This window comes from Saccopteryx bilineata, chromosome 2 (assembly GCF_036850765.1).
Source record: "Saccopteryx bilineata isolate mSacBil1 chromosome 2, mSacBil1_pri_phased_curated, whole genome shotgun sequence".
Lineage (NCBI taxonomy): Eukaryota > Metazoa > Chordata > Mammalia > Chiroptera > Emballonuridae > Saccopteryx > Saccopteryx bilineata.
In genome coordinates, this window is record NC_089491.1 from 182,881,933 (window position 1) to 182,909,823 (window position 27,891).

Consider the following 27,891-nt stretch of genomic DNA (forward strand, 5'->3'; position numbering starts at 1 on the left):
TACAGCTTGCATTTTCAGGCATACACTGTGGAGGGGACATTGGGACCTATCACCTGTGGATGAGAGGGTTGCTATATTTCCTTACACGTCAAAGTAGCTATAAAGAAATGTTCAGTGTGTTTTGCTCCTCATGCCACCATCAGCATAATCATTATCATAAATAGCTGTACTTTGCATAAGGAATTCTAGTTAAAGAGTATTATCACTTTATTCAATTTTAGGATAACTAGAAACTCTGATCCATTCCAAGTGTTATCTTTTAGCTTTCAAGATTAATTCCTGCTATAAACACACCAAAAATTAATCCTTGTGCTGTATGCCTATTAGATTGAGAATTTTAGAATCCTTGGTTCATTTGATATGTAAAAGTACTTACTTAAATTTTAGATACAAATATTATAGTACTCCAATTTAAATCAATGTAATTAAGAGCACAATGCATGACCTTACATCATGGGAGCGTGTCTGACTTCTGTGAAACTGGATACATTTTTTTTTTACACAAAAACAATTTTTTAAAATTTATTTATTTTTAACAGAGACAGAGAAAGAGTCAGAGAGAGGGGATAGACAGGGACAGACAGACAGGAATGGAGAGATGAGAAGCATCAATCATTAGTTTTTCGTTGCGCATTGCGACACCTTAGTTGTTCATTGATTGCTTTCTCATATGTGCCTTGACCGTGGGCCTTCAGCAGACCGAGTAACCCCTTGCTCGAGCCAGCAACCTTGGGTCCAAGTTGGTGAGCTTTTGCTCAAACCAGATGAGCCCACGTTCAAGCTGGCAACCTCGGGGTACGAACCTGGGTCCTCGGCATCCCAGTCTGACTCTCTATCCACTGCGCCACCGCCTGGTCAGGCAAAAAACAATTTTTTAAGACCTTTATTAACAGTTTGTTGACTTTTTTGAAAAAAAAATCAAGTTGTAAACTTTTATTACAAATTAAAAATGAGGTTCTTAAAAACCTCAACTTGACCAGGTATGAAACATTTTAAAAACCTTTAAAGGTGTATAGAGAAAAACCAGGCTTTTTCTTTTTTTAAGAAACATGTTTGTCTTTACCAAAAAGAGACATGTTTAGATAAAAATAATTAAAACCTCATGCTGCATAGATAATGCAGATAGTTCTAGTTATCTGGTCAACAGGCAAAAAGCAAGCACTTAAGGTCTTCAGCTCCAATCATTTGTTTATTTTTTATTGCTGGAATTTCATATTCATTTCATATTCCTGTTGGATGACTAAACTGGACAATGGTAGAGATGGTAAACCAGCATTTACTCAGCCGCACCCTACTCAGCCTGGGGAGTGGATGAATTCTCAGCTGGTGGATTGGCTGCTTTGTCTCTTTGCCGTCCTGTGGCTTAGGGTTTTCTGGGTGTCCGCCCTAGGATAATTGAAGTTATGGGTCACCGACCTTCTGGTGGCTGCTGACTGTGGGTCTCATCTTGATTGTCCATATCTTCTTCATTGCCATCCTCTCTAGACTGTCTTTGGCATGAAGGGCCACTGTGAAATAGTGGTCTATAGCCCCAATACATATTTTGTCTCACTGGTCTACCTTGTTCTCCTGGACCCTGGTTTTCAGCACCCTCCATCACATCTCCCCGGCACAGGAGGGTTGACGCCCCTAGGGTCCCGCATGTAGTAAGATGGGAACCATCACCTGCGATAGGGCTGGTGCTACTGAACCCGGTTAGGGAGCACTTTCTGATCCCTCATCCCCCCCCCCACTATTCTGGTAGTTCTGCTGGTAATTGCATGGAGGATCCCTACAAGGTGGATAGTGTCTGTAATGGTTAAGATCTGCTGCATATTTTACTACCTTGCCCTGGAACTCCACCAAGGCCTATAACATTTGCAGCCTCCGTATCCTTTGCTCCCTCAACAACATCAAACTCCACAGTCTCTTCATCTCCTACACTGCCAAGGCACTCCCTGGGGTTATTCTTCTTTATGGCAGTCTGGTGTACATATACAATACATCTTTCTTGGTGTCATTCCTATCAATGAAACTATATCCGTTCCTTACACTGAACCATTTAACTGTTCCCCAAACTTTCCTTGCCATGACCTTCTTGTACTTGCCTGCAGGGGCCCCTGATATGAGGCTGGGCGCCACTCCCTGCGGCTCCGGGTGGTGGGGGCTTGGTGTCTGCAGCACTGAGGGTGGGGGTGGGGTGGCACGCAGCTGCTGGGTCTCATCCTCGAATTTGAAAGTGGGTACCTTTTAATGCCTTTCTGTAACACATATATTATATGAATCTCATGAATGAGGAATATATGCTCCTACCATGTAATTTTCATCACAGCTTGCCAGTGGTCTTTTAAAATCACATGACATACAAAATCTTGGATCTGCTCTCTTTCTTCTAGTAGTCTCAAAAACTAAAGAGAAATAAGCTATTTTAATCTCCAAAATGGAAGGTCTTGTTTAACTCTAGCTGCATACGTCCCTGTGGTCACGATCATTTCATAATATTACAAGGTCTTTCATTTTAAAATGTGCAGTGGGCTTATATAGCAACTTTATCAGATTAACTACCTTTTTTGAGAAATCGGGAACACAAAAAAGTAATATACAGCAAGCCAATTTTTGTATCAAGTTTGCGCCAGGAAAATTTCTATTGATAATCAAAATTCTGTATATAGGACTCTTGCCTGCCTCCAAAAATATTTGATGACAATTCTGCTTCACCAATGTTTTCATTCCTTGCAAACATTGCATCTAAGCATAAATTCCCTTCTTCACATCATATCTTTTTTTTTATGTTGGCTACATCAAATAACATTGTAAATTATTGACTCATTTCAAATTAAATTTTGTACCAGAAAATGAATACTCTTAGCAAAGTTGTAAAATAATGTGTATTATTGGTATACATACTGTAATTCCCCATGTATAAGACTCTCCCATGTATACGATGCATCTTAATTTTAGGGCCCAAAATTTGGGGAAAAAAATTTATTACATAAAGTTATTGAACTCAGATTTTACTCATCATAAAATTCATACAACTCCTCATCACTATCAAAACTCCCATCCTCATCTGTGTCTGATGATGAATCAGTCTTCATATATTGCCTTGTCCTCAGTTCCATCTATGGCATTTGAAATGCCACAACCACTGTATAAGATGCACCCAGTTTTTAGAACCCAAATTTTTCAAAAATGGTGCATTTTATACATGGGAGAATATGGTAAACAAAAGCACCCGAATGGTATTGGAAAGGGCAGATGACAGTTTGTGGGCTTTCCTACTTGGAGAATGGTCTGAAGATCCACCACACATGAAGTCCTTGGATCCCAGCAGTGATGATGCCTTCACAGCAAAAGGCAAGGGGCTGTGACACACATGATGCAGTTTATTTTCCTTTTCCAATTGGGTTCCAATTTTGAAAGGAAACTTTACGGTGGTGACCCATGAGTGGGAGTGGTAATAACAAGGGCTTTCCGAGGCTGGGAGATGAAGTAGCTAGCAAGGTGAAAAGTGAAAAGCAGTTGGGGTCCTGGCTGGGGGCTCAATGGATAGAGTGTCGGCCTGGCACCACTTATTGAAGAGGCTTTCTTTTCTCCATTGTATGTTTTGGACTCTTCTGTCACAAGATGATTTGTCCATATATATGTGGTTTTATTTCTGGGCTCTCAATTCTGTTCCATTGGTCTGTTCTTCTGCCAATGCCATGCTGTTTTGATTATTGGGGCTCTATAGTATATTTGAAATCAGGTAGTGTGACACCTCTGGCTTCATTTTTTCCCCTTCAGGGTTGCTTTGGCTATTCGGGGACTTTTATGGTTCCATACAAACCTGGTGATTTTTTTGTTCTATTTTTCTTTTAATGACATTGGGATTTTGATGGGAATTTCATTAACTTTTTATATTGCTTTGGGTAATATGGCCATTTTAACTATGTTGATTCTTCCAAACCATGAACATGGAATATTTTTCTATTTCATTGTCTCTGCCAAGTGTGGGCTGCAGGCAGACCATGGGAACATTGGCTGTGACCCCATGCTCTGCTGCCTCTTTAGTTTCTCTCCCCCTCTTCCCTTTTATCTCATCACTCCTCCCAGCAGAAGGAGGCCCAGTCAATCCAGGTTTCCCTCCCACACCCATCAGACAAAACCCAGACAGCCCAAGCTTACCTCCTCCCCATAGTTCAGCAGAGGAATAAAAATCCCAGTCTGGGTTTGTCTCCTCCTCAGAGCTGACTATGAATGCATTTTATCTTCTGCCCCCCTTTTGAACCCATCCCACCTTTAGTTCATTCAGGTGCGTGGATCTTTCAGGCACACCTGTGAGCCTAGCTGGAGTTCCTTTGCTGCACTATAGTTGTTTAATTTGTTGAAATTTCAAGGGGAGAGATCAGGAGTATCTCTAACACCACCATTACTGTGACCAAGAATCCTTTTTTTAAAGATCATCTTTTAATCAAAACAAAGAAACAGAGACAAAAACTTAAGGTTCGGCAGCCCCATTCTTCACTAAGTTGCGTGATCTTAGCCAATTTGGTTTTCAAATTCCACATCCATAAAGTAGGAAAAGAACCATTTTTGTCTATTTCACAGACATTTTGTGGAATAAATAGGATTATTTATGAGATACAAAAGAAGCCCTGGCTGGTTGGCTCAGTGGTAGAGGGTCGGCCTGGCATGTGGGAGTCCTGGGTTTGATTCCCAGCCAGGGCACACACAGGAGAGGCACCTGTCTGCTTCTCCACCCCTCCCCCTCTCCTTCCTCTCTGTCTCTCTCTTCCCCTCCCACAGCCAAGGCTCCAGTGGAGCAAACTTTGCCCGGGCGCTGAGGATGGCTCTGTGGCCTCTGCCTTAGGCGCTAGAATGGCTCTGATTGCAGCAGAGTGATGCCCCAGATGGGCAGAGCATCGCCCCCTGGTGGGAATGCCAGGTGGATCTCGGTCGGGCGCATGCGGGAGTCTGTCTGACTGTCTCCCCATTTCCAACTTAAGCAAAATACAAAAAATTTAAAAAAAAAAAAGAAAAAGAAAAAATATATAATGTCATTATCAAGGGCATGTTCAAATAAAAGGACAGAAAGAGAAAATGCATTCAGTGGCTACTTCTCCTCAAGTGACTGTTCCCTTCACCCACTGTAAGCAAAAAGCCAAGATAGATTGTTGCCTAAAGTAGGATCCAAAGAAAAAGAGTGATACTTTGGCTTTGAACTGTGCACTTTTGGGCCAATTACAAAATTTCCCTGAGCCTCAGTATCTTATTCTTTCTAAATGGCAGATATATGATAACTTATGCAGATGTATGACAACAGATTTAACAGTGCTGTCTTACTCAACTTTCTCATCTGTAAAATTGGCTTTAGAAGTAGTATATTTAAAGCCTATAACCTAGTGTTAAACTCATTCATTTATTCAACAAATAATCTGTCCTAGCTGCCACAATTTTAACAGAATGGAGCAGAAAAATCACAGGCCCCATTGAGTTCATATTAAAGTTAGAAGACAGACAATTAACAGAAAAAGTGAGTAAAATATATAGTCTTTCAAGTGCTGTCAGTTGCACCGGGCTCTGAGCTCAGAAGAACCTGCACTTTTTTTAATGCTCTGGTGCTGCAGTATTGAAATTCTTAATACTTCTGAGCCAGGGCCTGGTCCACATCTTCATTTCCAGGACAGTGGAGAAAAGTAAACTGAGGAGAGAGATAGCGTGACATGAGAGGTAGGAGAAGGAGTTCTGAGGGCTTCAACATGGCATTGTGCATTTTGAACACCACACAAAGGTATCTAGCTTAGGGGTGTAGTGGAGGCTGAAAACCACCTAGAGAAAGAAGGCCCTTTTCTTCACACAAAACTGACTCCAGGAAGATTGCTCTTGAAAAGATAATCACATAGATAACACTGTGCCCAAGTATCTTTAGGTGGGTAGTCCCTCAGATCACCTGCTTATTCATCTGTGAATCACGAGCCATGCCCCCAGGTGGATGCCATTTTCTTATTTACACAGAGGTGCCAGTTAAGCTAGCAATGGACTTGCTGTTCAGAGAAGGCCTCCTTGAAGGGGTGACACTTAAAAAAGGTCTAAAAAGATGAGCATTGTGCAGAATAGAAAGAGAGGGAGCTAGACCAAGGGAAATGTGAATGCAAAGCCCTTGGCACAGCTGCCTTGCTCCTGTTTCTGGAATAGCTCAGAGGCCAATGAGCCCAGAAAGGAGGACAGAAAGCAGAAAATAAAATCAGAGAAGCACATAAAACTGTGAGGCTATTATCAGAACTGTGGCTTTCATTCAAACAAGGGAAGCCATTGGTGATTTTCACAAAGTATTGTGTTATGGATTCTGGATTGAGAATAGACTAAACTGGGCAAGAATGGGAGTGCAGAGAGTACAATTAGAGGCTACTGATTACCTAGATAAGAATAATGGTGGCTTAGATTAGGATAGTAAAAATAAAACAAAACAAAAAAGTGATGAGAAGTGGTAAGATTTTGGATGTAGTTTTGAAAGGAAAGCCAATAGGCCTGGCTGATCATTTTATTAGAGGATGTAAGAGAAAGAGAGACAATAAGAAGGATTCCAAAGTTATTGCCCATACAACTGGAATGAAAGAGTTACCATTAACCAAGATGGAGAAGACTGGCAGAATTTGTTGGGAAATCAGGAAATTTATATATATACATTATACTAGAGCTACGTATTAGATATCACACTAGGTGATAAAGTAGGCTGGAGTTTAGAAAAAGGTCTGTGTTAGAGATTCAAATTTGGGAGTTATCAACATGTTGATGATATTTAAAGTTATGAGAATGGATAAGATCACCAAAGAATAAGTGGTGATATGGTCCAGAGGCTGGGATCTGAAGCCTCTCAAAGTTAGTAAACTAAAGAGAAAGAGGAAACTGAGAAGAATAGACCAGTGAGTTTAAAGGAAAACTGGGAGGGTGTGATGGCATCAATCCCAGGAAAATGTGTCCAGGAGAAAGAGGAGAGATCATGGCATCACAGGCTGTGCAGTGGTCACATATGAGGATGCCTGATAACTGATCTTTGAATATACACACATGGAAGCAAGAATAGAGCCTTATAATCTGTGGCTAATGTGGTACCTTCTGAAGAAAAGCATGAAAAACAAATCATATCTATAAGTTACTTAATAAATCCAGTAGGATAATATAGTTGTAAATTATCATCTGGTTATATCAGAGGAAACTGTATTTACTAATTTAATGAGAATATAGTTTAATACCAAGTTGCCCAATATGGGAACCACTAGTCACATGTGGGTATCAAATACTGGAAATATGACTCATTAGAGTTAGAAACTAAATTTTTTATTTTATTTAAATGTAATTAATTCTGATATTAAATTATTCAGTTATTTAGAATATTTTATGTATGTTTTGAACAACTAGTATACATGAGTCTATATTTGAACTGTGACTTTATCAAATTTACATTAACACAAATACTTTCTATGGAAATTTAGTATCTGAATTGAATATAACTATAAACTGCACACCAAATTTTGAAGACTTGGTACCAAAAAAAGAACTTGAAATATAACAATAGTAACTTTATATTGATTACATGTTTAAACGATAATATTTTAGATATATTGGGTAAACAAAATCTAGCACTAAAAAAATTTCAACTATTTCTTTTTACTTTTTTAATGTGGCTATTAAAAAATTTTTAATTATCTATTGGCTTGCATTATATTATTGGACAATACTGATCTAATAGAAAAATGTTATAGACAAAATAAGGTTTTACTAAAATTAAGAACTTTGTCACCTGTTTCATCACAAGCCTCTCTACAGCAAATGAAAAACAATTTTAAGTACCAGGAACCACAAAATATTGTTTCTCTGAAAATTTACTTGTACTCTTTCCACTGGTTGGAAAACTCTACTTTTGTTCACTGAGACAATATTCATCTATTCCTCAAAATTCTGCTCCAACAATATAGAATCTAAGAAGTGAATTATCTGACCTGTGAAAGTCAAAGTACTCCCTGTTATCTTGATATATAGATAATATAGCACTAGGATATGAAGAGTTCATATTTGTGTGCCCTACAAGGCTTGTTCATTTCAAAGCAAGAATAAGTCATTCATTTTTGGGTCTTAAGAGTTTAACATAAGTCCTGACACATGGTAAGCCACAAGAATACCTGTTAAATTAAGAGGTGTGAATAAGGCATGATAATAGTACAGATATGTAAGACTATATACAAGCATATTTGTAAGAAAGCTCTCATTTATCCAACTTATGTTTACACTTATAGAAACCTCAAATATCTAAAAAGAAGCCGCATGATCTAAAAGGAAATAGAGCAACGATATATACTAAGAATTACTGAGTATCTATGATGTGACAGATAGGCTCTCTGACCAGTTTTTTTTCATTTAATCTGCACAAGAAACCTTCATTGTTATAATTACCTTTAACAGTTATTGAATGTTATTATTTGCTAGACACTGTGGTATACACTTTACATTTTCTATCTTCACAAATCCATAAGGTTGGTTCTATTATTATCCCCATCCCACAGAGCAAAACAGTTAAGTAACTTGAACAAGATTACATAGCTAATCAGTGTCAAAGCCAAGATTGAAATCCAAGCAGTCCCTAAATTTTGAAATCTGAAGGAAGTATAACCTTAATGCAAAGGACTTCTAATACAAACATTTACAAATATAAAAGCCAAGAGAAATTAAATAGATGCAAAAATTGTCCATAGATGCATATAGAAGACACCCTAAGAGATCTTAGAAATAAGGCTAATAAAGATGATCAGAGACTTGAGAGCTTAAAGATTATTAATATATTTGTAATGGGTCCATTAATATAAAACCCAGCAAAAAAAAGCTATATGGTTTCATCGTGCATACTTAAATTGTAAAAGTGAGAGGAGAAGAGATAGGGAGACAGACTCCTCCTGCATGCACTCTGATGAATCCACCCAATAACCCCCATCTGGAGCTGATGCTCCAATCAACCGAGTTATCCTCAGTGTCTGAAGCTGGAGCTTGAACCAATCGAGCCACCAGCTTTCAGAGGGGAAGAGAGAGAGGGGAAGATGGAAGAGAAGACAAGTAGGTGGTTGCTTCTCCTGTGTGCCCTGATGAAGAATTGAACCCAGGACATCCACACACCAGGCCGATGACATTCTATTCACTGAGCCAGCCAGCCAAGGCCTAAATTGTAAAAATATAAAACCAAGCAAATAATTATCACAAATTACAGGATACTGGTTTCCCCTTAAGAAAAGAGATTTTACTATAATCCTGGGGAGCTTCAGGGGTGTTATAAACTATTTCTTGGAGCCATTTTTACAGAGTGAGAGCAGAGAGAAGGCAGAGTGAGCAGCCACTACGCCACTTCACTCACAGGAAGAAATCTTTCCTGTTTTCTGCTCTGTACGTGGCCTTTATCTTTGGTGGTCGGCACCTGATGAACAAACGGGCCAAGTTTGAACTGAGGAAGCCATTAGTTCTCTGGTCTCTGACCCTCACAGTCTTCAGGATATAAGTATAATAAAACTTTCCATTGTCCAGTCCTGGAAATAACTGCAACTTTGGTAACTGAGTTAGGAACCTGGCGAGCTGGGAGTGGTTGGTATTTCAGACGAAAGCTCTTTCAGAAGCCTTGTTTTGATTCCAAAATACCTTGCATTTAAATTGAAGTCCGGGAAATGGCACTGTGAGCAGCGCATCCGACAGATCTCCCCAAAATCACAACAAATTTATCAACTACAAACAGAAAAATTTATCCTCAGAGCATTCTGGAGTTCCACATAAACTGAAAGTGAATGGACTGTTATCACTTGAATCTGAGAGGCGAGGGTGTGGAGGAAGCTAACTACCGCAGGGATATTCATTCAAGCCGCGGAGGGAGTGCACCTGTGTGCTATCAACTAGACCACCCTCAGATGCCAATAAGAAAGAGGAAATCGAATATTATGGATACAAAAGAAAGAGAGGTAACACAAACAGATGTGGAAAAATCTATGGAAAAAAAACTTAACATATGGAAGCCTTGGAGCTAAATGACAGAGAATTTAAAATAGAAATCTTAAAAATACTCAGAGACATACAAGAAAACACAGAAAGGCAATTTAGGGAGATCAGAAAACAACTCAATGAACACAAAGAATATATTACCAAGGAAATTGAAACTATTAAAACAAATCAAACAGAAAAGAAAAACTCAATTCACGAGCTGAAAAACGAAGTAACAAGCTTAGCTAACAGAACAGCCCAGATTGAAGATAGGATTAGTGAAATAGAAGACAAACAACTTGAGGCACAACAGAGAGAAGAAGAAAGAGACTCAAAAATAATAAAAAACGAGAAAGCCCTACAGGAATTGTCTGACTCCATCAGAAAGAATAACATAAGAATAATAGGTATATCAGAGGGAGAAGAGAAAGAAAATGGAATGGAGAATATACTCAAACAAATAATAGACGAGAACTTCCCAAGCCTCTGGAAAGAACTAAAGCCTCAAATTCAAGAAGCAAACAGAACACCGAGTTTTCTTAACCCCAACAAACCCACTCCAAGGCACATCATAATAAAGATGACACAAACCAATGACAAAGAAAAAATTCTCTAGGCTGCCAGGAAAAAGAAGATTACAACATATAAAGAAAGGCCTATTAGATTATCATCAGATTTCTCAGCAGAAACTCTGCAAGCTAGAAGAGAGTGGACCCCAATATTTAAAGCCCTGAAAGAGAGGAACTTTCAGCCAAGAATACTATACCCATCAAAGCTATCCTTCAAGTATGAAGGAGATATAAAAACATTCACAAATACAGAAAAGATGAGAGAATTTATCAGCAGAAAGCCCCCACTCCAGGAAATACTAAAGGGGGTTTTCCAACCAGATTCAAAGAACAAAAGAAAACAACACCGCAAGTAACAGCTCCACCAAGAACACAATAAAACCAAACTTAAACTGTGACAACAAAGGAAAAAAAAGGGGGGAGAGGATGGAAATTAACAGTAGCAAAGGACAATGAAGTGCAGAAATACTTATAAGATAGGGTACTACAATGAATATGGTAGGTACCCTTTTCATTACTTAATGGTAACCACCCTTGAAAAAACCACCACAAAAACACTTGACTTAAAAAAGATAGCCACAGAGGAAAGAAGTATGGAACACAAACAAACAAAAACAAATGATAGAAAAACAGAAGAGAAGACTCAAACAAGATACAAAACTAACAGAAAGCAATTTATAAAATGGCAGTAGGGAACCCACAAGTGTCAATAATTACACTAAATGTAAATGGATTAAACTTACCAATAAAAAGACACAGAGTAGCAGAATGGATTAAAAAAGAAAATCCAACTATATGCTGCCTACAAGAAACACATCTAAGCAACAAGGATAAAAACAAATTCAAAGTGAAAGGCTGGAAAACAATACTCCAAGCAAACAACACCCAAAAAAAAAGCAGGTGTAGCAATACTCATATCTAATAATGCTGACTACAAGACAGAAAAAGTACTCAGAGACAAAAATGGTCATTTCATAATGATTAAGGGGAAGTTGAATCAAGAAGACATAACAATTCTTAATATATATGCACCAAACCAAGGAGCACCAAAATATATAAGACAGCTACTTATTGACCTTAAAACAAAAACTGACAAAAATACAATCATACTTGGAGACCTCAATACACCGCTGACAGCTCTAGATCGGTCATCCAAACAGAGAATCAATAAAGATATAGTGGCCTTAAACAAAATACTAGAATACCTGGATATGATAGACATCTACAGGACACTTCATTCCAAAGCGACAGAGTATACATTTTTCTCTAGTGTACATGGAACATTCTCAAGAATTGACCATACGTTGGGCCACAAAGACAATATCAGCAAATTTAGAAAAATTGAAATTGTGCCAAGCATATTCTCTGATCATAAAGCCTTGAAACTAGAATTCAACTGCAAAAAAGCAGGGGGAAAACCCACAAAAATGTGGAAACTAAACAACATACTTCTAAAAAATGAATGGGTCAAAGAGGAAATAAGCACAGAGATCAAAAGATATATACAGAAAAATGAAAATGAAAATACGACATATCAGAATCTATGGGATAAAGCAAAAGCAGTAATAAGAGGAAAGTTCATATCACTTCAGGCCTATATGAACAAACAAGAGAGAGCCGAAGTAAACCACTTAACTTCACACCTTAAGGAACTAGAAAAAGAAGAACAAAAACAACCCAAAACCAGCCAAAGAAAGGAGATAATAAAAATCAGAGCAGAAATAAATGAAATAGAGAACAGAAAAACTATAGAAAAAAATCAATAAAACAAGGAGCTGGTTCTTCGAAAAGATCAACAAAATTGACAAACCCTTGGCAAGACTCACCAAGGAAAAAAGGCACAGGACTCAAATAAATAAAATCCAAAATGAAAGAGGAGAGATCACCACAGACATCATAGATATACAAAGAATTATTGTAGAATACTATGAAAAATTATATGCCACCAAATACAACAATCTAGAAGAAATGGATAAATTCCTAGAACAATACAACCTTCCTAGACTGAGTCATGAAGAAGCAGAAAGCCTAAACAGACCAATCAGCAGGGAGGAAATAGAAAAAACTATTAAAAACCTCCCCAAAAATAAAAGTCCAGGCCCAGACGGTTATACTAGTGAATTCTATCAAACATTCAAAGAAGACTTGGTTCCTATTCTATTCAAAGTCTTCCAAAAAATTGAAGAAGAAGCAATACTTCCAAACACATTTTATGAGGCCAACATAACCCTCATACCAAAACCTGGCAAGGATGGCACAAAGAAAGAAAACTACAGACCAATATCTCTAATGAATACAGATGCTAAAATATTAAACAAAATACTGGCAAACCGAATACAACAACATATTAAAAAAATAATACATCATGATCAATGGGATTCATCCCAGAATCTCAAGGATGGTTCAACATACGTAAAACTGTTAACGTAATACACCATATCAACAAAACAAAGAACAAAAACCACATGATCTTATCAATAGATGCAGAAAAGGCTTTTGATAAAATACGACACAATTTTATGTTTAAGACTCTCAACAAAATGGGTATAGAAGGAAAATATTTCATCATGATAAAGGCCATATATGATAAACCATCAGCCAACATCATATTAAACGGCATAAAACTGAGGACTTTCTACCTTAAATCAGGAACAAGACAGGGTTGTCCACTCTCTCCACTCTTATTTAATGTGGTGCTAGAAGTTCTGGCCAGAACAATCAGACAAGACAAAGAAATAAAAGGCATCCATATCGGTAAAGAAGAAGTAAAGGTATCATTTTTTGCTGATGATATGATCCTATACATCCAAAACCCGAAGGACTCCACAAAAAGATTATTAGAAACAATAAACCAATACAGTAAGGTTGCAGGATACAAAATTAACATACAAAAGTTCATAGCCTTTCTATATGCCAACAATGAAATATTAGAAAACGAACTCAAAAAAATAATCCCCTTCACGATTGCAACAAAAAAAATAAAATACCTAGGAATAAACATAACAAAAAATGTAAAGGACCTATATAACGAAAACTACAAGGCATTAAGAGAAATAGAAAAAGACACAATGAGATGGAAAAATATTCCTTGTTCTTGGATAGGAAGAATAAATATAATTAAAATGGTCATATTACCCAAAGCAATATGTAAATTTAATGCAATTCCCATCAAAATTCCTATGAGATTTTTAAAGAAATGGAACAAAAAATCATCAGATTTATATGGAACTATAAAAAACCCTGAATAGCCAAAACAATCCTAAGGAAAAAGAATGAAGCTGGGGGCATTACAATACCTGACTTTAAACTATATTATAGGGCCACGATAATCAAAACAGCATGGTATTGGCAGAAAAATAGACACTCAGACCAATGGAACAGAATAGAAAGCCCAGAAATAAAACCACATATATATGGTCAAATAATCTTTGATAAAGGGGCCAACAACACACAATGGAGAAAAGAAAGCCTCTTCAACAAATGGTGTTGGGAAAACTGGAAAGCCACATGCAAAAAATGAAACTCTACTACAGCCTGTCCCCGTGTACTAAAATTAATTCAAAATGGATCAAAGACCTAAATATAAGACCTGAAACAATAAAGTACATAGAAGAAGACATAGGTACTAAAATCATGGACCTGGGTTTTAAAGAACATTTTATGAACTTGACTCCAATGGCAAGAGAAGTGAAGGCAAAGATAAATGAATGGGACTACATCAGAATAAAAAGTTTTTGCTCAGCAAGAGAAACTGATATCAAAATAAACAGACAGCCAACTAAATGGGAAATGATATTTTCAAACAACAGCTCAGATAAGGGCCTAATATCCAAAATTTACAAAGAACTCATAAAACTCAACAACAAACAAACAAACAAACAATCCAATAAAAAAATGGGAAGAGGACATGAACAGACACTTCTCCCAGGAAGAGATACAAAGGGCCAACAGATATATGAAAAGATGCTCAGCTTCATTAGTTATTAGAGAAATGCAAATAAAAACTACAATGAGATACCACCTCACCCCTGTTAGATTAGCTATTATCAACAAGACGGGTAATAGCAAATGTTGGAGAGGCTGTGGAGAAAAGGGAACTCTCATCCACTCTTGGTGGGACTGTAAAGTAGTATAACCATTATGGAGGAAAGTATGGTGGTTCCTCAAAAAACTGAAAATAGAACTACCTTATGACCCAGCAATCCCTCTACTGGGCATATACCCCAAAACCTCAGAAACATTGATACGTAAAGACACATGTAGCCCCATGTTCATTGCAGCACTGTTCACAGTGGCCAAGACATGGAAACAACCAAAAAGCCCTTCAATAGAAGACTGGATAAAGAAGATGTGGCACATATACACTATGGAATACTACTCAGCCATAAGAAATGATGACATCAGATCATTTACAGCAAAATGGTGGGATCTTGATAACATTGTACGGAGTGAAATAAGTAAATCAGAAAAAAACAAAAACTACATGATTCCATATATTGGTGGAATATAAAAACGAGACTAAGAGACATGGACAAGAGTGTGGTGGTTACCAGGGGTGGGGGGAGGGAGGACATGGGAGGGAGGGAGGGAGAGAGTTAGGGGAGGGGGAGGGGCACAGAGAACTAGATAGAGGGTGGTGGAGGACAATCTGACTTTGGGCGAGGGGTATGCAACATAATTTAATGACAAAATAACCTAGACATGTTTTCTTTGAATATATGTACCCTGATTTATTAATGTCATCCCATTACCATTAATAAGAATTTATTTTAAAAAAAACTACTTATTGTCCTGAGAGGTACATATATGGTTGTTTGCACTGCAATTCTTAAAATCTTTTGAAGTTTTATGCAAATACAACAATAGTGACACATTAACATCTTAGCTATAATATCGGTACTCTAATATACTAATAGGAAGAAGTGGGCAGAAGTTAGGTTAACTGGTCTTTCTCCATAGCTGAGTCTTGTTCATCACTCCTGTCTCACCTTAAATATCATCTCCTCACTTAAAGCTCTCTAACTCTCCTATTTATGTTGGTCCTCTCTTGTCTTTTTACCATCATTTTCTGTTTAGCACTTTTGATGGGTAATTTTATGTCAACTTGATTGGGCCATAGGATGCCCAAATATTTGGTCAAATATTATTCTGAGTGTGCCTGTGAGAGCACTTTAGGATGAAATTAACATGTGAATCAGACTAAGTGAAGCAAATCCTAATTTGGGTGGGCCTCATTCAATCAGTTGAAGGCCTGGATAAAGCAGAAAGACTGACCCTACCATGGGAAAGAGGGAACTTCTTCCTCCCTCACTGAGCTACATATTAGTCTTTTCCTGTATGCAGACTCAAACTTAAAGATCAGCTCTTCTTGGGTCTCCAGAAACCAGCAATCAATGGAACTTACACCATCAGCTCTCCTGAATTCCAGCTCTTTAGACTCACACTGGAACTACACCATCAGCTATTTCAGGTTTTCATGATTAAGTACAGTTCAGCGGTATCAATCTACATTGTTGTGAAGAAGATCTTCAGAACTCTTTCATCTTGCAAGACTGAAAGTCTGCATTACTAAATAACAGTGCTCTTGTTCCCCTCCCCTTCCCCCCCAGCCCTTGGTAATCAGTCCATTCTACTTTCTGTTCTTATGAATTTGACTACTTCAGATACCTCTCATGTAAGTGCTATAATATACTATTTATCTTTTAGTAACTACCTTATTTCACCTAGCATAATGTCCTTGAGGCTCATTCATGCTGCGACAGGTGACAGATCTCCCTCCTTTCTAAGACTGAAGAGCATTTCATTATATGTGTATACTACAGTTTGTTTATCTACTCACCTGTTGATGAACACTTGAATTACTTTCCCCTCCTGACTATGCTGAAAGGTGCTGCTATGAGCATGGGTATCCAACTATCTTTGAGACCCTGCTTTCAGTTGTTTGGGGTATGCACCTGGAAGTAGACTTACTAGGTTATAAGGTATTTCTTTACTTAATTTTTTGACAAACCTCCACACTGTTTCCCATGCAGCTGCAGCTGCATCATTTTACAGCCCTACAAGCAGTGCACAAAATTTCCAATTTCTCCAAATTTATAACTTATTTTCTTTGTTGTTTTAGGGACAGATACAGAGACAGAGAGAGACAGGGAGAGGGAAAGACAGGAAGGGAGAGAGATGAGAAGCATCAATCCTTCATTGTGGCACCTTAGTTGTTCATTGATTGTGTTTTTATTTGTGCCTTGACTGGGGGGTACTGCAGCCAAGCCTGTCAACTTGGGGTCATGTCTATGATCGCATGCTCAAGTTGGTGAGCCTGCATTCAAGCTGGCAACCTCAGGGTTTCAAACTTCGGTCCTCTGCATCCCAAGCCAATGCTCTCTATCCACTGTGCCACCGCCTGGTCAGGTTACTATTTTTTTAAAGTAGCCTAACGATTATTGTAAGTGTGAGATAGTATTTCACTGTGGGTTTTTTATTTGAATTTCTTTGACAATTAGTGATGTTGAGCACCTTTTCATATGTTTCTTGGCCATTTGCACATTTTCAGAGAACCAGCTACCCATATCCTTTGCCCATTTTTTAATTTGCATTATTGGAATTTTTTTCTTTTAGAGTTGTAGAAGTTCTTTATATGTTTTGCATATTAATTCTTTATAGGATATGTGATTTGTTTTGTTCTGAGAATACAGAGGATACTCAGGTTACGACACAGTTCCGTTCCTACAACAGTGACGTAATCCATTTTGGTGTAAGTCAAAGCACACCTTAGCCTAAGTCACTTACCGACGCTAACACAGCTGTAAAATCATAATCTAGGACAGGGGTCCCCAAACTACAGCCCGCAGGCCACATGCGGCCCCCTGAGGCCATTTATCCGGCCCCCGCCGCACTTCTGGAAGGGGTACCTCTTTCACTGGTGGTCAGTGAGAGGAGCACAAGGCATCCTGTGCTCCTGGAGTACTGTATGTGGTGGTGCCGCAAAGCGCGGTGTCGCTCACATACAGTACTACTTCTGGTGATGTGGGAAGCACGTGTCACGGCTCTGGAAGCATGTAATATCACTTGTTATGGCTAGCAGTGACAAATATGGAACCAGACGTTGACCATCTCATTAGCCAAAAGCAGGTCCATAGTTCCCATTGAAATACTGGTCAGTTTGTTGATTTAAATTTACTTGTTCTTTATTTTAAATATTGTATTTGTTCCCATTTTGGTTTTTTACTTTAAAATAAGATATGTGCAGTGTGCATAGGGATTTGTGCATAGTTTTTTTATACTCCGGCCCTCCAACGGTCTGAGGGACAGTGAACTGGCCCCCTGTGTAAAAAGTTTGGGGTCCCCTGATCTAGAACATAAAAACACAACTAAGCAACAGAAAAAGAATACTGCACATTATTCCACTGCACACAACCAAACTAGTTCATCCACATAGTCCATAAGTACGATGCTAATGGTGTAAGCCAAAACACTCACGACCCAATTTTTTAAAGTTTTTATGGGAGTGAGCATCGTAAACTTGAAGTGTCATATGTCTAGACTGTCATACCCCAAGGACCCCCTGTAATGACTTTATTGTTTCTAGGTATTTTTCTACTACTAGGTTGGAAGCTCCATGAAGTACCATGTCTATTTCTTCTCTGCTTCACAACAAGAACCTATAACAATAACCAGTAGATGGTAGGCAGACAGCCAATGGAAATTGAAGAGCAAATAATAAACACATTCTACAGAGCTAGGACAGCAGAAATGAGCTTTGAGCCAGCATTCCAGCACCAACCTCTTATTTATAGGAAAGGTGAGATTACCTTTGGACTAGAGCCTACTGACTTCAAATTGGCTATACAATGTAGAAAGCAAGTTAACTGGCTTTTCCTAGATGACAGTTTTGCCCCAGATTATCAGGACTGAAAATTAGATACTAAAAGTTAAGGGTTGAGAAAAGGAAGCTGCTGGAGAAGACTTGGTGAAGTAAGAATAAACAAAAAGGAAGTCAGAAGAATCCACTCAACAGCAAACAGGAGGTTTGGTGAAGGAGAAGGCAGCCTTATATGATACATGCAGATCTTCACTGAGGGCTCCACGGAGCACAGAGGTAGAGGGATTTTTGCAAACATTTGTAATTTAACCTTTTTTTAAACCAAGAAAATGTGTTTTAATATGCAACTATATATTTTTTAAAAGTTTTTGTAACAAAATGAATACATGTCTGATGTTTTAAAAAGAGTATCAGCAACATAGACTCCTCTCCACCCCAAAAAATGATAGACTAAAAATAATTAACAAAGAATGAGTTTATTTATGCAATAAGGAATTAATTTATGCAATAAATGTACACAAGCATGTATTAGTATGGTGGGTGACCACTGGATGTAACATAAAAATTAAACCATGAGAGAGGTTGGGGGGACATCACAACCACATGGGAAAGCCGTGACAACTTTATGTCTAGAAAACAAAAGCTCTACAGCGGTAGAGGGCCGGCCTGGCGTGTGGGGGACCCAGGTTCGATTCCCGGCCAGGGCACATAGGAGAAGCACCCATTTGCTTCTCCACCCCCCCTTCCTCTCTGTCTCTCTCTTCCCCTCCTGCAGCCAAGGCTCCATTGGAGCAAAGATGGCCCGGGCGCTGGGGATGGCTCTGTGGCCTCTGCCCCAGGCGCTAGAGTGGCTCTGGTCATGACAGAGCGACGCCCAGGAGGGGCAGAGCATCGCCCCCTGGTGGGCAGAGCATCGCCCCTGGTGGGCGTGCCAGGTGGATCCCGGTCGGGCACGTGCGGGAGTCTGTCTGACTGTCTCTCCCCATTTCCAGCTTCAGAAAAGAAAAAAAGGAAAAAAAAAAGCTCTAGAGGAAATGGAGTTGTAGGGCATCGAAGGAAAAAGAAGGGTAAAGATGGTGTCGCAAAGGAAACAAAGTTTATTCTTTTTTCCTACGTCCCTAATTCATAGAATGTTAGAAATAAAAGAGGTCCTAGATGGCATTAAGACCTCCCTTATACTACAAAGAAACAGAGACCAAAGAACTTAAGCTACTTGCTAAAGGTCACTCAACAGTATTAGCCGGTCACACCCAGACCACTTTCTGCCATACTATACTGCTGTGGCCAGTTTGCTAATCTTTAGGATTGCCACCTTGCTTTCCCAATTTGGTCATTCATCATCACCTCTAAACAGTCTTAGAGCAATTCTCCTACTTTGCATATGCCACAACCCTCGGTAGAAGTAAGATTTGCAAAATCATCCGTTTCAAAATGCAGAAATCATTAAGGCACACTTTTGCCACACTAATCACTATATGTACCTACTATGGAAGATGGATTATCTTAATGTTTAAGGCTTCAGTCAGAAATTTCCATAACCTGAAATATTCACTTTCTAAGGAAAAAAATTAAATATAGCTTAATTAATATACAATTAAGAAAAAATGGAAAGCATTTTAAGCAATGTACTAACCCAAATGGCCAAATCCAGAGTAGCAATTTGTCTTCTTCTTGTTGTTATTGATGGCTAAAGGGTAAAGAATAGGAATTGTCAAAAAAATAAATTTCTCGGCCTCACCAGGTGATGGTGTAGTGGATAGAGCGTCGGACTGGGATGCGGAAGGACCCAGGTTTGAGACCTTGAGGTCGCCGCCAGCTTGAACACGGGCTCATCTGGCTTGAGCAAAAAGCTCACCAGCTTGGACCCAAAGTTGCTGGCTCAAGCAAGGGGTTACTCGATCTGCTGAAGGCCTGTGGTCAAGGCACATATGAGAAAGCAATCAATGAACAACTAAGGTGTCGCAACGAAAAACTGATGATTGATGCTTCTCATCTCTCTCTGTTCCTGTCTGTCTGTCCCTGTCTATCTGTCTCTCTGACTCTCTCTGTCCCTGTTAAAAAAAAATTCTCATTTCTACTCCTACATATTTCTCTGCTTGTGTGCACATTCCTAGTTCCAAGTATCTGCAAATGCTACCATCTACTGAGATGATGATTGACAGGAAGGCAGATAGAGCCAAGACAAATATCTGTGCTACCCATATTCCACCACAGACTCTCTCAAGTAAAAATGTCCAGGCTGTCAGTCAATATTTCAATGTATTATTAGGTAATTCTTTTTCTCTGACAATGAAGAAGCTATGAGACTATCTTCTTAGTGGGGGAAAAAAGGATTATAAAAAGTAAAATTTAAATACTAAAGATTTATATCAATTTTTTTCCTTCCCATTTTCCTTCACAGGCCGCTTTCTGAGGTTTTGTATTTTTATTCCTTTCTTGTGATTCTTTTAATTAATGCAAATTAACTTTTATTTCTTAGATTTCTAGTGATTAAATACTCATCTTCATGGTATCAAGACAAAAAAATTCAAAAACTGACAGACTCGTCTATTGGAAAGAGAAAGGCTTTCAGAAACATAACACTTGCACTTGACTATTTATAGAAAAGGGAAAAGCAAGTGACATTTTTATTTTTACATGTGCATATATATACCTCATGTATCTACACCATGGTTTTACATGTCTCAGAATCAAGTGAGCTCCCTAACTATGTGATTTTATAGTTACTTGATTATAAATGTGACCATATTAGAACCAAGTGCCTGTTTTTGCATCCAAGATGAACTTTATTAGATTATATCTCCTCTTTTATATTTGGTAAAAATAGAAAGATATGATCTGTTAAAACAGCCCTAAAAACCACAAGCAATTTTTAAGTACAGGGCAGTCCTCAGGTTACTACAGTCTTGACATATGATGTTTTGAGTTTATGATGCTCACTCCCATAAAAACAAAACAAAAAATGAGACATGAGTGATCCAGCTTATGCCATTAACACCATACTTATGAACAACGTGGACAAACTAGCTTGGCTAGAAGAAGTCATCAACCTTCAAAGCTAGCCTGGAACAATTCTTTAAGAAGGTAGAGAGGCCTGCAGCAGATCCTGTACCCTCTACATCAGCTGCTTCTCAAGATAAAACACCTGTAGTGCAGGTAGAATCATCTCCAGTGTCTCCTGCTTGTTCCTTAGACAATCCTGATTCACCTGACCCAGTATCTCCAGCACCTTCTGCAGGTTCTCTTGACTCTCCAGCCCCTCCTCCCAATAGGTCACTCTCTCCCACCTTGCAATGTCCCTTCCAGTGTGCAAGCCAACCACAGGAATGAAGGTAAGGAATATTTTTTACACTAATTTTTTTTTCATTTTTTTGTTACCACAGTATAGTCTATAGTACAGTATATTTATGTCTTTTTCCTTTTTCTGTGGCTTAGCTGTGTTTTTATGTTCTAGATTATTATTTTACAACTGTGTTAGGATAGGTAAATGACTTAGGCTAAGTGTGTTTCAACTTACACCAAAATTCGGGTTACATCACTGTCGTAGGAACGGAACTGTGTGTAAACTGAGGACCCCCTGTATATTATTTTATTCTGAAAAGCACAAAGCTATGTCTTTTACAAGTAACTGCACTTAAGCAAATGTGTATTTGGGGGGAAATGGTTAATGTGTAGGGACCTTCTGGAGCTATTAGATATAGGGATATACACAGTTTTCACTTAAGGACCATGCCTTCAGTTCCTGTTGGTTGGGTACTTAAATATGAATACTACATGGTCTCTGTTTTAGAAAATTTATGATATGTCATGGGGAGGAATGAGACAACAGTATAAATAAATTAATAGTAGATAAGGAGGAATATACATGCTCATGATAGGCACAAATACATCATCATAGTAGTTCAACTGAGAGGGAAAGAACATAACTGGTGAAGGAGATAAGAGATTCATACAGGAAGTGATATTTAAATGAGCCTTGAAGGGTAAGAGGAACTGTGACAAATGGGAACAGTACGGAAAATGGATTTTTGGTGTTGTTTTCATTGATTTAAGAGACAGACAGAGAGATCAGCATCAACTCGCTGTTCCACTTAGTTGTGCACTGTACCCTGACTGTGTGACCAGGGATCGAACCTGTGACCTCTAGCATGCCAGGTTAATTAATGCTTTATCCACTGAACCACCTGGCCAGGGCTAGTACGGAAAATGGTGTATGCTAAAGACAGCATAAATCAAAGCAAAGAAGATGTGTTGGAAGTCCTGAGCATATTGAGGGGCTCAGGGTAGTAGTTTTACTGGAACACACAGTTATCAGAGTACTATTGCAGGACAAGACCAATGTCTACCTAGACTTTAATAGTCAATAGGACCCACAAAAATTTACTCGGAGCAAAACCAGAAAGTGTATCTTCACCTCATCTCTTCCTGTTTATCATTTTGTCCATGAAGCAATAAGGTTCTTCTGGAGGTCAAGAGAAGCAATAAATGATTTCGCTGGGCCAGGGTGTTAACAACCCATTGCCTTCTCCTGAGAGCACCATGCAATGGCAGTTTGCATTTTCCAAAGAAAAAAAATGGCGTTCTCCTTTAAAAAGCCCCCAAACTTTGTATTGCTACCATCCACCCAGTCTGTATTTTTTCAGAAGCTTCTTCCAGTTGAATTGCAGACCTTTGTAACAAGAAATTAAATGGGAAAGATTCTAATCCATTACAAAAGAGGTATAAGTCCGCACTAGCTTTCAAATCAGGAAAATAGTTGAGTAACAGTAACTGGAAAAAAGGTGTAATTTCAGTGAAGTTACATTGTAGGTAAGAACAAATGAAATGCAGCTCTGATTCCCCTTTTTCCTGAGACTATTAACTATAGCCAATCATTCACTGGGTAATTCACATTTCTTATGGCTTCCATTATCATTTATTTGCTGCGTTTCTGTGAGATTTTAGCCTTCACACACACATACAAAAAGTGTATGATTAATAAGCAGTGGCTTCACCTAAGAAGATATTTGTTAGTGACACACAGGTCATCATTTTCATGATTACTGTACAATTGGGGATCCTATCTTTGTGCCCCCCCCAACCTGGAAGTACTTCATCCAGAAAAATACCAGGGCATGTTCCAACAAATTTAGTGCCACAAACAGTCATCCTTTCATCTGTCCCAAGGACACAGAGAGGACAGAGCAAACTGTGACAAAATTCGGCACAGAGATAGGGCATTTCACTGATGACAAGTCACTGATGGCATTTTTTGAAAAGCAAATTAAAAGGGTACATATTTTCTTAAGTTGACCATTACCCGAATTTATTTAGAAATGAAAGTTTAGAAATCAGTTTAACTGAAATGCTGCAGTTAAGGTATGGATGTCAAGCACTACAGAGCTACTAATGAGAACTAATAGTGTTCAAAATAAATTCCACTCAATATTCTCGGAAGAACGTTTATCTTTGGGAGGTGGGGACAGGGTCAAAGGGCTCCACTTTACTGAATTATGTCTCAGCAAGTTCTTTTGTGAAGAATTCTTTAGCACTGTATTCCTTTATTGGCCTTACATGTTAATTTTCATACACTAATACTTCTTAAATTGAGACAAATACATAATCCGTACTATTTAGCATTTGGAGTTTATAATATAGAAATTTAAATTTAATTTCTTTTTTGAAAAAAACGAGGGGACTTCTCATACATAGCATAAATTTGACCACTGTCTATCAACATTTTTTTTCTATATACATCAGGTTTCTAGTTTAACTTTACAATAAACTTCATTTTCTTTTCTGTGTCCCGGTGGAGGGTCATGGGGAGAGTGGGCTGGGATGCCCAGATCATCAGGGGCAAGTCAGAAAATGGCAGACTGGGTAGAGGCCCTGCAGCCCTGGCCACTTTTCCCAGAACAAGCCCCACCCGGAAAGGTCTCTAGAGATTTAAGGACTGGGAAGGAAGTCCTGAGAAGATGAACACCTGGGTGCTCAGGGGCTGCAGTTCCCTCCTCCCAGATTCATTCCATCAGGCTGGTTCATACCACCTACCATACAAACCCCAGAGTTCAAGGACATCTGACTCCCACCCTTGCCCCACAGGCCATTCCAGGTGTAGGGGAAGGGTCTGTGGCCCCAGGGAAGCACAGGAGAGGCAGCTCAAAAACCACACAACAGGAAAGGGAGTGAATTGCTCATGTGTCAGAGAAAATCTATAGCATCTATAATCTTCCAGGGGCTGAAAGACTCGGGGATTGTGAGTACAAATTTTCACAAGCCAGAGGTCTTAATCCCATGTCTGCCAAGGTCTAAGGACATAGCAACCGTAAAGCACCTGTTCCATTGCACATCCTTAGGGCCAGCTGTTCCTCCCAGCTGCTTCAAGGTGTCTAAATTTCATCCAGGAGACCACTGCTGCCTGCTCTTTGAATCTTTCCCCCAAGGAGCAACTCAGGACATTACTCTCTTTCTGGCCCAGCCCACCTAACAGCACCCTAGAGTAAGAAAATTTTACACACACAGGAAAAATAGCTGTGGTATTACTGCTTAGGGATATACAGGTGAGGTGGACTGAGCTGACAAGAAAATATGACTTAGGTGAACAAAGTGGACAAGAAGATAATCAGCATCCTTTATGGTACCTTGTCCAAATGATGCTCAATTCTATTGAGGTGAACTACTAATTACAATGTTAAATGTAATTTCAATTTTGTGCAAAAAGGGAAACATGTACTTGAATGATACCAGTAACTTTATCTGAAACAGAAAGAGAACAACAAAAAAAGAAACTATTACATTACCACAGATATTTTAACTTTAGAAACTTTTTCTCATAGTAAGCTCTGTTTCCATATTCTTTGACTTACACTAAATTATTAAACCACAGAAGATATTTATTAACCTGAAGTCTTCATTTACATTATAACTCTACAGGTACTAAGATAATATAGCTGTTCGTGAATATGTACATTTCATTATCCTTGTAAAGAATATATCGAGGGTCTGGACAGAGTAGACTACACTATCCAGAAATAAGATTATTTTTAATAAAAATAGTATCTTAAATTTTCCATATTATTAGAATAATAAAATAATATCTGGATTATAAACTTGCTAGCTGATATTTATTGTTTAATTTAAAGAAAGCATTAGCATAGATTGGTTAGGCACATTAATGTTTACTATACCATTTAAATGAAAAAGCAGAACACAATGTTTTCCCTTGTTTATACAATAGATATTTCTAGAAAATAAGTTTAACAAAAATGTGTACCAAATTAATTTTAAATTTAATACATGGTCTTAAAAAGAGGGCTGATTTTTTTTGGAAAGGACTACAATTGTTACATGGACAATGAGGTGTGGATATGATTAAACCTGAATCAAGCACATATGGAGATTTTATTTATTCAGTTTTCCTGGTGCCAAAAAACTCTCATAGTGTCCCCAATTTCATGATGTAATTGTAGTGATTTTAAAGTTTAATAGCTCAATAATATATACAAATTTTAAAATTTAGTTTCAATTAGGATTTCTCTGATAAGATGAAAACATGAGGTTTTGCGGTCGGTGATAACACACGAATAACATTTATCAGAAAGTCAGGTTCTAGTAACCCACTAATTTGTGAATTCTAGCTAGTTAGATTTTTTAGAATATATTTGTCCTACGTTTGCTAAAGATTCTCAGTAACCTGTGTCAGGGTCAAAGGAGTTCACTTTATTGCATTCTGTCTTAGAGGATTCTTTAATAAAGTAAATTCTTTAGTAAAGTATCCTTTTATTGGCTTTCCATGTTAATTTTCATACACTAAAACTTCTTAAATTGAAACACATACAGAATCCTTGTCTTTTGTAGGTGGATTAAGGATTTCACTGACAAAGTAAAATGAAACAGCTCTTCACAGTCATGTTTCTTCCCTTCCACCATCTCCCCAAAACTCAAAAGGAAGGAAAAAACACAAAAATATTGGTTGATGATTTGCCTTGAGACCCCAATTTTTGTAAGAATTAAAAGGGGTAAAAGGAGTAAAATAATTACATGTTCATTATACATGACAATACCTGAAAATGTAGTTGGATTGATTTTTTTTTAATCTGAAATTTTGTTTTCACAGAAAACCACCTGGTGTTTTTGGTTTGGGGGTGGTAATGGAATTTCATTTTGTTTGTTGTTTTAAAAGACAGGTGTGATAATCATTTTCTCCTGCTACAGTATTAGCACATGTTATTGCTAAGTACAGAGGCAGCCAGCTCAATTCTTTTATTAGCAGATGGTGGAAGTGATTTTAAGAGAGGAATAAGGATTTTTCAAAAACCATTTCAGAACAGTTAGAGATCTGCTTTTTTCCTCAATGGGTGTGTCAACCTCTGATTAACACTAATGGAACTCACATAACAGCATCTACAGTGCATTTGCCTTTAATTACTTGACAGTTATCCAGAGTTTGTGAAATTACTCGCATATTATCTAACAAAGCAGTATGTACTTGCAGAGACATTCTTCAAATCACTTTATAACCATTAGCTAATTAAAGTGCACAAATACTTCTACAAAATATGGAGATGGAAAGTTTTACAAGCTTCGTTTTACTGAATTCCTGGAAGAGATGGAAGTTAAACGTAAGTCTCAAACTTAGAGGATTTATGCCCCATGTCACATTGTATCCTCAAATGTAAATGACTCAGTTTTAGCATCAATAGGTCTTTGATGTCACAGGCATTGTTAGTTCTCCATTATCTTTTTTTTCTCCTTTCAACAGAATCCTCCTGTTCAGATTGCCATTGTTAAAGAAAAATGATTCTGATATTGTTAAAATAGTAAGGAAGACTTTCCCCAAGACTATCATAATACAAGACAGAGATCAGACTCAACTCCAAATCAGCAAAGCTAGCTGGGATTTACAGCATGAGAGGGCCAACGGATAGAAAATTACAGAGAGGAGACATCAAGGGTAAGAGAATTTTTGCTAAACTGACCTATAAAAGTCTTGCTAAAGACAAGTTAAGGACTTACCATCAAAGGTGGGGAAGGAGGAACTTGAGTAGATATGAAGGGTGGGGAGTATCTCCCTGAAGGGATTGACAGGGTTCTTTGCCAACACTGGGCTGGACAGGCCAAAGCCAGGAGGGCAGCCAAAGCAGAGGCCTAATCTAGAAGAGGGCTCAGGGCAGTCTAACTGACGTTTGACCAACAAGGCTTTGTCACCATGCATCTAGCTAAAAGTTTAAATCTCCCTTGCCGCTAGGTGGGACATATTACATGGTTCTGAACAATGGTTCTTACAAAAGGAAAGTCTGTTGGAAAGTTTTGAAAATGTTCTCATTTTTCTGACATGGGTAACTTTTTCTTTCCATCATTTTCTTCCTAACTGCAATGAATCCAAGTTTTGACCACTGGAATTAAAGCCACATGCTAAAGATGGTGGAAGAGAAAGAAGGAGGCTAGGGTATCGATGGAAATGTGGCACTGTTGATGCAGCTCTGGCCTGCTTCCTCCAGGTTTTTCTTCTCATTATGTGAGAAAAACTAAACCACTATAGTCAGGTTTTCT

At 38.3% G+C, this 27,891-nt stretch overlaps 1 protein-coding gene and 1 pseudogene across 2 annotated transcripts in view; both read right to left on the bottom strand.

Annotated features, from left to right (window-relative positions):
• The window catches only part of TAFA2 (TAFA chemokine like family member 2), a 574,649-nt gene that overhangs the window by 263,980 nt on the left and 282,778 nt on the right, over positions 1-27,891 (bottom strand). The window lies entirely within an intron of this gene.
• LOC136323760 (Y-box-binding protein 1-like) overlaps positions 1,292-27,891 on the bottom strand; it is a 67,271-nt pseudogene continuing 40,671 nt past the window's right edge.